This window comes from Hypanus sabinus, chromosome X1 (assembly GCF_030144855.1).
Source record: "Hypanus sabinus isolate sHypSab1 chromosome X1, sHypSab1.hap1, whole genome shotgun sequence".
Lineage (NCBI taxonomy): Eukaryota > Metazoa > Chordata > Chondrichthyes > Myliobatiformes > Dasyatidae > Hypanus > Hypanus sabinus.
In genome coordinates, this window is record NC_082738.1 from 15,295,009 (window position 1) to 15,307,437 (window position 12,429).

Sequence of the window (12,429 nt, forward strand, 5' to 3'; positions counted from 1 at the left end):
CTAATCTTGTGCAACTGTGCTCTTTTCGTTCTTTTCATTAGTTTTATACAATCTTTGGGGTGGATTGGGAACAAACATGACTCAACAGTGTTTCATTGTTTAAATATGATCATGTCAGCTGAAATTAAATGGAAGGGTGTGCTATAGAAGAATCAATGGGATAAATTAATCTTGAATTTTACATACAGCTTTCCCCCTTGCCAGATGTGGAGGACCAAAGTGACTGCAACTGCTCCCACAAGCTGGAAGATGTTGCAAGGCCTTGGGTCATGCCCAAAACACTGACAGGGACACAGCTGAGGCAGGGCCTCTCCTCCTGTTAAGGGTTGTATAAGAAATTTTATTCAGGGACATTTGAAATTAATGTTTTCATTTTTATTTAGAATGAATGGAACATTAAAACCACAAAGAATATTTTTTTAAACTGGATTGTCTTGCCATGTCCTGCTGTACAGTGCTAAGGATCCTCATTCAGATCAATGAAAGATGGGGCCCTGGGGAGTGTAATGGAATAGGGATCTAGCTAGCTGAAAGTGGCATCTCGGGGTGGTGAAGGTGTTTAGCAAGGCAGCTTCAGTCAGTGAAGATGCACTTGAAGTATTTTGTAGCCACCCCTTTATAGGAAAGATGTTAATTACACTAGAAAGAATCTTAAAGATTTACCAGGATGTTGCCTGGACTTGGGAGCTTGAGTTACAAGGAGAGGTTGCATAGATGAGGACTTTTTTCTCCTGGAACCTAGGGGGTTGAGGGGGTGACTTGATAGTGGTATACAGGATCATGATTTTATTTTATTTAGAGATACAGTGTAGTATAGGCCCCTCTGGCCTTTGGAACCGCACTGTACAGGAACCAGTTCTTCCCCCCACCCCCCCATCTCATCTCCACAGCCCTGATTTAACCCCAACCAATCATGGGACAATTTACAATGACCAACTAACCTACCCGGTATGTCTTTGGACTGTGGGAGAAACCCCACACATTTACAGAGGATGCCAGGACTGATCTCCAAACTCCATTGCCCCAAGCTGCAATAACATCGCACTAACTGCTACACTACTGTGGTGCCACTGGGAGAAAGTATGTAGGTCCCCCCACCCCGGGAGTGAGGGGTGCTAAAAACCAGAGGGCATTAGAGGGGAGGGATTTAAAAGGGACTTAAGGGCAGCCTCACACAAAGGGTGGTGCGTATTTGGAATGAGCTGCCAGAAATGGTGGTTGAGGCAAGCACATTAGCAACATTTAAAAACCATCTGGATAAGCACATGGAGAGGTTTAGAGGGCTGATGGGACAGACCATCTTGCAGGGCAAAACAGCATGGATGAGTTGGGCCAAAGGGTCTGTTTCCATGTTATATATCTCTGACTAATTTGATGCTTTGTTTCCCAGATCTGGCTAGGAAATCTACCTGAAATTCACAGATCTACCTCAGAGCAGCTAACCGAAACTACCTTGATTTGGCTCATTATAAACTAATTGATCCAACTTTGAGAGCAGAAATGGGATCTTGCAGAATGGTATTTAAAAGTAGTATATGCTGCTGATTTTTTAAAATAAATGTTTCTTGACTTTATACAGGAAAGCATAGAATACAAAAGCAAGCACATTACAGTGAACTTGTATAAATCACTGGTTAGACACCAGCTGGGATAGTGTCCATTTCTGGACACTATCATTTAGGAAGGATGTCAGGACCTTGAGGTGACTATTAAAGGAAAATTTTACGACTATGTTCACTTTTTTAAAATTCCCACTCTGCATTTGTTTTGATGGGGTGTAGGGAAAAGGTGGTTACTTTGCTTCCAGAGTTTGAACCACGTTATCAAGACTGAATTGCAATGCATATTTTAGGTTTCAGAAGCTGACGAGCCATTTAAGGGTGGTATTCACCTCACAGCACCAATCGCTGGCAAAACTGGGGTACATCTGTTATTTACACAAGAAATTCTGCAAATGCTGGAAATCCAAAGCAAAACACAAAATGCTGAAGGGAATGGAGGTTTGACAGTAAAGGGTAAAGTCAGGTAATGTGGTAGTTATGGAAGACCTGATAGTTACAGGGACGGAAGAGAGATTCTGTGGCCACAGGAGAGTCACCAGGATGGGGTGTTGTCTCCTGGGTGCTACAGTACATGATGTATCAGAGCGGCTACAGGATATTCACAAGGGGGAAGGGGAACAGCCAGAGGTCATAGTGCATACTGGCACCGATGACGTAGGCAGAAAAGAGGGAGATCCTATGCAGTGAGTATATAAAGTTAGAAAAGAGACGGACCTCCAAGGTTGTAATCTCTGGATTGGTCCCTGTGCCACAGGCTACTACAGGTAGGGATGTGGTAATGGCATGGATGAATGAGTGGCTGTGGAGATGGTGCAGGGGGTAATGTTTCAAGTTCATGAATCATTGGAATTTTTTCTGGGGAAGGGTGATCGGTACAAGAGAGACAGGTTGCACCTGGTGGGGAACCAATATTGTGGCTAGGAGTTGCTAATGCCACGTGGGAGAGGTTAAACTAGATTTACAAGGGACTGGGAAATGGAGCCTCAGGTCAGTAAGGGAATGATCGGACGGGTAGATATCAGGGGAAGTACTGAAAGACAAAATCGAAATAACAGGTATGATGGGTTGGATAGTTTGAAGTGTGTATATTTTAATGCTGGTATCATGAGTAAATATAATGAATCAATGAAAATTGGTTTGGAGAAGGACAGGAATGGATGATTAATGTACCAGGTTTTCAAATTTTTAGAAAACATAGAGGAGGAGGTAAAAGTGGGTGGGGGAGAGGGATAGTTACACTACTAATCGAAGACAATGTTACAGCTGCTTTCAGGGGTGTTGGACACTGAGTTCATTTAGGTAGAACTGAGGAAAGGTAGGAAAGGTGCAATCACACTGATGTGATTGTACTACAAACCCCCTAATAGCCACCTAGACATTGAGGAATGGTAACGTAATCAGATTAAGGAAATGTGTAAAAATAATCGGGTTGTGGCCAATGGAGATTTCAACTTCCCTAATACAAACTGGGACCTTCTTAGTGCAAGGGGTTTAGATGGGGCAGAATTTGTCAGGTGTATCCAGGAAATTTCTTAAATCAATATGTTGATGGTCCATTGACATGAGGGGCGGTATTGGACCTGGTGTTGGGTAATGAGCCTGGCCAGTTGACTGACCTTTCAGTGGATGAGCAGTTAGGGAACAGTCACCACAACTCCTCAACTTTTTTGTGGAAGAATTTTTAATTGAAGTCAGTTAAATTATGAGGGCATTAGGCTGGAGCTAAGGCTGGGAATACCTTTTCTCTGGCACTCTATATCAGACGTGGAGGGTGTTTAAAGATCAATTGCACCGAGTACAGAAGGGGTATGTTCCTATCAGAAGGAAGGATGGGGATGGAAAGATAGAGAACCTTGGATGTCCAGAGAGATAATTAATTTAGTCAAGACGAAAAGGAATGTATGTAAAGCTTCAGAAGTTAGGGTCAAAAGAAGCACATGAGGAGTATAAGGAAGCCAGAAAAGAACTAAAGGGAATTAGAAAAGCCAGGAGGAACCATGGAAAGCCCTTGGTAAGTAGGATCAAGGTGAACCCCAGTGCATTCTACACGTACATCAAGAGCAGGAGGGTGGAACCACTCAAGCATGAAGGGGGAAGCATTTGCTTGGATGTGGAGAATGTGAGTGAGGTACTTAATGAGCACTTCAGTAATTCCCAAAGAAAAGGATGTAGGGGACCAGGATATCAGTGCTGTGTGAATATATATATGAGGGTGTTTAGAGGTCAAGGAAGAAGCAGTGTTGGACTTCCTAGTGAATATTAAGGTGGATAAGTCCCCAGGGCCTGATGGGATTTACCCCGGGTTATTGAAGGAGGCAGGAGACTAGAATGCTGGGTCTTTGCCTACAACCTTCGTGCCCTCTCTAGCCATAGGCAAGGTCCCAGAGGATTGGTGGGTGACTAATGTTGTACATCTATTCAAGAAGGGAAAATTCAACAAGGGAAAATCCTATGAACTGTTGACCAGCGGGTCTCATGTCAGTTGCAGGGAAATTGCTGGTGGAATTTCTTGGGGATAGGAAATATGAGCACTTGGAAACCCATGCTCTAATTAGGAAGAGCCAGCATGGCTTTATGTGTGGCAGGTCATGCCTTACCAACTTGATTGAGTTTTTTTGACAAGGTGAGAGAGGTTGATAAGGGTAGTGCAGTGGATATTGTCTGTATGGGAGGCTAATCCAGAAGATTAAGATACATGGGGTTTGTAGCAAATCGGCTGTTTGGATTCAGAACTGGCTTGTGTGTAGAAGGCAAGAGGGTAGTGGTTAAGGGACTTATTCGAGCTGGAGGCAGGTAATTATTAGAATTGCACAGGGATCTGTGCTGGGACCTCTGCTGTTTGTGATGTACATAAACGACCTGGATGAAAATGTAGACGGGTGGGTTGGTAAATTAGCAGATGATACCAAGTTTAGCGGAGTTGTGGATAGCGTAGAAAACTGGCAAAGAATAGGGCGCGAAGTTTAACCCAGATAAATGTGAGGTGTTGCACCTTGGTAGGGCAAATGTAAGGAGACAGTGCACTGTTAAGGGCAAGATCCTGAACGGTGTTGCTGGGCGGAGAGATCTCGGGATCCAAGTTCATAGCTCCCTGAAAGTGGCTACACAGGTCAATAAGAGAGAGTTTATAAAACAAAGTGTCCAAATGTAAAGTTTTAAGTGCCATTTTTTTCAGAGATTCCTCTCATTATTCACGTGCTGGTGACGACTATGAGTAATTGCGTTTTGATCTAATCCCTCTTACCTACACAATATCCATACACCTGTCTAAACATCGCTTAAAAGCCTCTAGTGTATTTGTCTCTACCACCACACCAGGCGTCCGCCACTCTCTGAGTAAAAAACCTACCCACTCTCACCTTCAAAGCATGCCCTCTGGTATTAGACAGATACTCTCTGTCCACTCCATCTATGCCTCTCATAATGTCTCAAACTTTTATCAGATCTCCCCTCAGCCTCTGGCGCTCCAACGTTAACTCAGTAGGTTAGGCAGCATGCATGGAAATGAATGTTCGATGCTTCGCGCGGAGGGACGGGATTCCGTCTGTTACTTGATAGACTGAATGGAAAAGCAAAATTTACTTGACAAACTAATCCTTGGATTAAATTCATTTTTGAACGATAATGTAAATCTGAAATCCAGACACTGAAACTGACAAATAATGAATTGGCATTGTTATACCATTGACCCGAGATGTGGTTCCAACATTTTGGGTAGAATGTCTAGCGGTCCCTCCTGCCCTGAAGGCAATCAGTCTTTTAACACACTATTCAATAGTTGGACAGAACACGTAAAACATAACTCTATCCTGTTCACTGGTGCCACTTTGTCAATTCTCTGCAGTTACACTTTATCTCTTCAACACAACGAAGTGATTTTTGCTTCCAGTTGGATTCTAATTCCAGCGTATTGTACAACGGTTCAAGAACGGCTAGATGTCCTGGAAAATCGCTTAAACCCGAAGATTAGTTTTACGGTAAAAAAATAAAACATACAGCAGGAGAGCTGTTGCCCAAATACTTAGTATTCTGCACCGATGTGGAATTTTTGACAGCTCTGAAAGGTGATAAACTGATTCAGCTAAACGGGCACTGCATGGGTTAACGAAGAGAACGGGTCAAGAGAGTCCAGAAAGGGCATATGTGCAGTTTGAACTTTAACCTTGGGCGGGATACAAGATACAGGATAAACATATTTGCATAATTGCTTACAAAGCAGCCGAGGATCAAGTGACCAATTGTGGATGTCATTGATACGTATCAAAGGTCAGTTGTCCGCACTATATTTTCCATATAAAAACCACACCTGCTTGTAATGTGGTGGAGAAATCGTTTGCCTGCGCAGACGCTTGCATCTTGAGACCGCTGACTGCTAATGTGTAGTTCAAAAGCTTCAACTTTATCAGTTGAGCTTCTGCCACATAATCTAAATTACAACCATGAACAGCTCAAACATATTGGATTATGCTCTTGGGCGGGTATGCAAAGGAAGGGTCGCTTGGAAGAAATAAAATGACAGGGCCTCATCCTGTGCTCCCCATATTGATTAGACGTTTTTGCTTACATTTCTGTTGCTGCTGTTAATGTTTAAACTGCGCCCCAACAGGTGATAATAAATGTTTTATCAAAATAGATGGCAGACTCTTCCTGTTATTCATCCAGGCTGCGGTCTTTTTATTTATATATTAAATCGGAAGCGCAAAGAGACTTGAAAGTTCATTTGCAGGTTGAGTCTGTGGTGAGGAAGACAATCGCAATATTAGCATTCATTTCGAGAGGACTAGAATATAAAGGCAAGGGTATAATGCTGAGGCTTGAAAAGGCACTGATTGATTAGACCACAAGGATATACTGACGTTGTGGAGATGATCCAGGGAAGGTTTACGAGGATGATTCCGGAAATGAAATGGTTAACGTTTGAGGAACGTCTGATAGTTCTGGCCCTTTATTCGCTGGAACTTATAAGGTGGGATCTCACTGAAACTACGAATATTGACAGATCTAGATAGATGAAAGGCATAGATAGTTTCGTAAGATACTATCCGGAGGTGGTCGTGGGGATAAACTCCCCCTACCTATAAATGCTCCCATTATGTGGCATGCGCCTCAAATAGCCTCTGACAAACAAATCCAGCTCCCGGCCGTCAAGTGTGGCTTAGCCCGGTGGAACCGTTTCTACTGACAGGAGAAGGGGCAAAGGAGGTTACTGGCACCTTAAAACCAGTTACTTCGGGCAGATGGGGCTCATCAGCTGTGGTTGGCAGCTCATCTCGGAGGGAAAACCCTGATCTCAAACCTCCGCTGCCTTGCGGCTATACCCACTCACGGGGGATGCTTCGGAGTAAACCCCGAGGGAAAAATCCGGAAATGGAGTCCCTAAGCAGTCTTACGTTGTGTTCAATGCTGACTGGGAACTCCTGCATCGCGGCTGGTACCAAACTGTATGGGTCTCTGGCAATCATTTGGCTTCATCAGATGCATGGAGAGGGGGAGCTTGCTACGTGGGCATCAGCTTGCTGCCCAGGCTTGTGGATCTATATCCATGTTCAAACCCGATCAGCGGAGGGCCCCAGATAGAGCGCACATGAGAGTCTAGGAGGAGAGGGCACAGCCTCAGGGTCGACCCTTTAAAACAGAGATGAGGAATTTTTTGCCCCATAGTGGTGAATCTCTGGAATTCATTACCACAAACGGCTGTGGAGGCCAAGCAATTGGGTATATTTAAAGCAAAGGTTGATAGGTACTTAATTAGTAAGGGCGTCAAAGGTTACGGGGAGGAGAATGGGTAGAAGAAAAATAAATCAGCCAAGTGATTAATTCCGTCTAGCGGAAGGCGGCTTCTGCTCCTATGTCTTTTGGTCTTAATTTCTATAGGTATGTTTATGTAAATAAGGCGTGAAGTGTTTGGATCACAAAACTGCTTTAGCAATGAAAATGTTGCTGCACATGCAATTGCTTCTTCAGTTTTGATCTCTTATTCTTAAGGTTACTAATGCTGAAAACGCGATCCGAATGTGCGATCCTGCTAGGTTCTTCTCGAAGATTTCGTGGCGCTGCAGAAGCGACCATATTTTCGCTGCTGCGATTATTAAAACACGTAGCATCAACTTTCATATACGTATTGCATTTATGGGAAGTGGGAATGGAGTCTCAGATGATGCAAGGGTGTGATTTTAAAAGATAACAGCACTTTATTACAGCGCCGGAGTCTCCGATCTCCAGCCGATCCGCCAAAGGGGACATCTGAAGCCCATTTTCAATCTCCCGAGTTTGGCCGCACACTCCAGGTGGCAGATGCGAGTCACCGCGCAACATTCCGCCCCGATCCCCTCGTGGAAAGCTGTCTCATCCCCGGGCGTCACCACAGCAACGAGGGGAAAATGTTCGGCCAATCACAAGCTCGCCCGAGGGCTTCATAAAATGCGGCCAAAAGCGCACAGCACCTCCCCGCGGCTCTGGCCCACTTCTCACTCAGTGTAATGGGACAACTGGAGTCGCAATATAGTAGAATCAAATAAAAGTCGCGAATAACTGCTGCTTCTGGAAACTGTGGCATTTATTTATACAGAATAGGCTTTGCCATGTTGCGCTCGAATTAATCATTGCACATTCCTGACCTTATGAAGTAAGGTCATGACACAGCTGAAGAAGGTTGGGCCTGCGCAGTTTTAGGGCTCAGATGACTGATCTCCAACATCCATGATATTTATACAAGGTATAACTCCAGTAGGTAATTTTCCCCATAATGCCCATTGACTTTAGTGTTACCAGGCCTCCTCAATGCCACACTCAGCCTGCTCTCAAATTTATCTTTGTTCCATTTGGAGCCAAGCAGTCCTGTAAAACCATTGGAACAACTTGAATTGAGGCACAGCAATTTCCAGAGACCAGGTCTTTAATACTACGGCTCAGATTATGTTTGGTCTAATGCTGCCCGCCATTTCTTGAGTATCAGGTGGAGTAAATAAAATAAGCTAAACTCTGGCTCTGTGATCATGGGGATCTCAGGAGGAAGGAGGACCTTCCACTCAGTCATTCTGGCTGAACATGCTGGCTCCACCCTCACTCCACCTCCTCTTAACTGTTTAGTACCAGATATGACAGCACTGGTAGAAATTCATATGACTCCATTAATTTCAAGTCCCATAGATCAAGAGATGACTTAGCCACATTAATCCAAGCCTCAACAGTCCAAATGGCTATTTGACAACAGAAGGCATCATAAAATCCAGAATAAAAATAGAAAATACTGAATATACTCAGCAGTTCAGACACCACTGGTGGACAGGGAAAATCTGAGTTAACATTTCAAGTTCTTGAGGAGAAATGGAAAATCTGGTGATGAGGTTGTGGAGAGGGCTATAACATGGGAACAGCCCAAACTGCAGGTTCTTCTGCACACCAAATCTAGATTTTGAAATACATTACTGGTCATTCATTGCTAGGCTATTTAGGAATATGCTTCCCAGCACCACTTTGAACAGAAGGACCACAGCAGTTCAAGGAGGCAGTTCACTACCACCACCACCTTCTGAAAGGCAACAAGTAATAGCCAACCTCCAGCACACAAGAAATGAATCAAATCTGGAACATAAAGTGCTGTTTCTCAAACTTGCATGTGGATTTTGTTGGAATAACAGAAGATGACAAAGATAGAAGTCAGAATGGGGATTGAGTGAGAATTTAAGTGAAAGACAGACAGAACAGAAGTACTCTGCAAAGCATCATCCAATTTGTGTTTGGTTTCTCCAGTGAAAGAGCCCACATTCTGAGCACTCAGAACAGTTCAATGAACCCAAAGAAATGCAGGCAAACCATTGCTTCGCCCAGAAGAACTATTTGGACTCCTGACTGGTGGAAAGAAGTTAACAAAAGGGACCAGTTCCATTTCCTTTGTTAGCATAGGAGGATGCCGTAAGAAAGGGAATCAGTATTGGTGAAGGTAGAAGGAGGAATGAGGAAAGGGGGAGAGAATCAAAGATGTGGTTAGTGGTGGAATTCTGTTGAAAGTGGTGGAAGTTATGGAAGGTAGCCTTTTGAGAATGAAAAATGTAGGTGCAAGGTGAGGATGAGTGGGATCCTATCCTCATGGATGGAAGAGGGAAATAAGAGTTTAAGTGGAGGAAATATGGCTGGGAGCCCTGTCAACTACAGTGGAGGGGAAAACCACAGTTAAGTTAAAAAGACAACAGAATGAGATGTGTGGAAAGTGTCATCAAAACAGGAGGGAGAGGAAGAGACCTTTAAAGGAGGCTGGGTGGGAAGTGGCATAATGAAGATTGTTGTGGGTATCTGTGGGCTTTTAGTAGGTCAGGTCACTAACTGATCTCTTAACACGGAGGCAAGAGTTGAGAAAGGACAGGATAAGTCAAGAGTGGAAATCGGTAACAAAGATGATGGAACTTCCAAGTTCTGTATGAGAATAGGAGGCAGCACCATCATAGCCATCAGCGTACTGGGGGAAAAAAGTGGAAAAGCCCCATGTGGGACTAAAACAAGGACTGTTGCACACAGCACAAGGTAACAAGACCCAAGCACTTCCTAGAGTTATCCATGTGACTCAAAGAAAGTGAGCAGAATTGAAGGGATTTGTTCAAAGCTAGAACAAGTTCATACAGGTGAAGTTAGGCAGTATTGGAGGGCACTGGTTGGGTGTGTTTAAGGAAGTAGTGAAGAGTTCTCAGGACAGAGCTGTATACGGACTGAGTTCATAACACAAATGTGCCAGCTGAGAAAGTGGCAGAGGACATCAAGTGTCACAGATTCAGGAGAGGTGACTGAGCAAAGAAAGAAAGGTGACCATAAACTAGTTCTTTGGTCAGCGGCAGGCTGAAACAATGTTTTCTTTTTGCAAAGATAGTCGTGCTTGTAAATCTTGCAGAGGATGTAGAAGCGGGTTGAATGAGATTGTGGGATGATTAACTACATGCACTGTATGCTATGTGCTGTGTGTTTTGCACCTTGGCCCCAGAAGAACACTGATTTGTTTGGCTGTATGCATATGCATGGTTGAATGACAATTAAAACTTTAACTTGATGTTGCTTCAAAATCAATGCCAAATGGATTGATCCTGAAAAAGATACAAATACAGAAGACCATCAGTAACGTACCAGTTCAGTCATTCCCAGACAATCTAGCTTAGAAAAATAGACTATGGGTAATCCTAGGTAATTTCTATAGTAAGGACATGTTTGGCACAGCTTTGTGGGCCGAAGGGCCTGTATTCTGCTGTAGGCTTTCAATTTTTTTTATTCTACATCATACCAGTGAAATTGTCCAAATCTTGCCATCAGCATGCATACCACACTTTCAGAAATCTATAAAACTAAAATTTAGCAATCTATTTTACTAATTAATTACACACCAAATGTATTAACATTAATTGTTGGGAAACCTTATCATTTGTTTATCCACAAAAACTAAGGTAGACACCAGAGAGGAAAGCCAGATAAATGAAGCTGCTAAGTCAGAACAGGACTAGGGAAATACTAAGATATTGAGCAACAAATCAAGCTGAGTGCAGCATTTATCAACAAGAACTCATTTAGAAACATAGAAAATAGGTGCAGGAGTAGGCCATTCGGCCCTTTGAGCCTGCACCACCATTCAGTATGATCATGGCTGATCATCCAACTCAGAACCCTGTACCTGCTTTCTCTCCATACCCCCTGATCCCTTTAGCCACAAGGGCCATATCTAACTTCCTCTTAAATATAGCCAATGAATCGGCCTCAACTGTTTCCTGTGGCAGAGAATTCCACAGATTCACCACTCTCTGTGTGAAGAGGTTTTTCCTCATCTCGGTTCTAAAAGGCTTCCCCTTTATCCTTAAACTGTGACCCCCTCCTTCTGGACTTCCCCAACATTGGAAACTATCTTCCTGCATCTCGCCTGTCCAATCCCTTTAGAATTTTATACATTTCAATAAGATCCCCCCTCAATCTTCTAAATTCCAGTGAGTATAAGCCTAGTTGATCCAGTCTTTCTTCATATGAAAGTCCTGCCATCCCAGGAATCAATCTGGTGAACCTTCTCTGTACTCCCTCTATGGCAAGAATGTCTTTCCTCAGATTAGGGGACCAAAACTGCATACAATATTCTAGGTGCAGTCTCACCAAGGCCTTGTACAACTGCAGTAGAACCTCCCTGCTCCTGTACTCAGATTCTTTTGCTATGAATGCCAGCATACCATTTGTCTTTTTCACCGCCTGCTGTACCTGCATGCCCACCTTCAATGACTGGTGTACAATGGCACAAGACCGGACCTATTTTGAATCTGAATAAGTAAGTGTACAGGAGGAAACATCATAGACTTGCAGGAATGCTAAGACAACATCAGAAAGGTTTTTGGTACCAGTTGACAACAGATTTGTACCAGTGGTGTGTCTGGAACTCCAGCCCCTTTCCCATATGTTCAAGCATTTCATATTTCTGCAAAGCAACATTATAGGTTTCCCTCCACCTCACAAAGAATAATTGACTGGACTTACTTATTTTTGGGTTTATGAATGTGTGTAAATTTTAAGACAAATATTTACCCTTTAAATTTTGCTATGTACATACAATTGAATTACATTAATCAATACCTTTAAAACATATCTTCACAGTTCTTTGCTCTTTTAGAATTGTGAATATTTTTTGAAATATTTATTGATTTTCCTTTTGAAAGCTACTTTTTCCACTTGAAGCAAAATTGGTAGCAACCCAACCAGGGAGATAGAACATTCATTGTTACCACCAGAGTGGCAGCCTTTAAAAACTAAGCCTTGAATCTCAATACTTAAATATTTTATTCTTGCAACAGCTTGAAACATGTTACTCAGTTTAATCTGGGGTGCCACCCTAGTGTAGTGGTTAGCACTATAC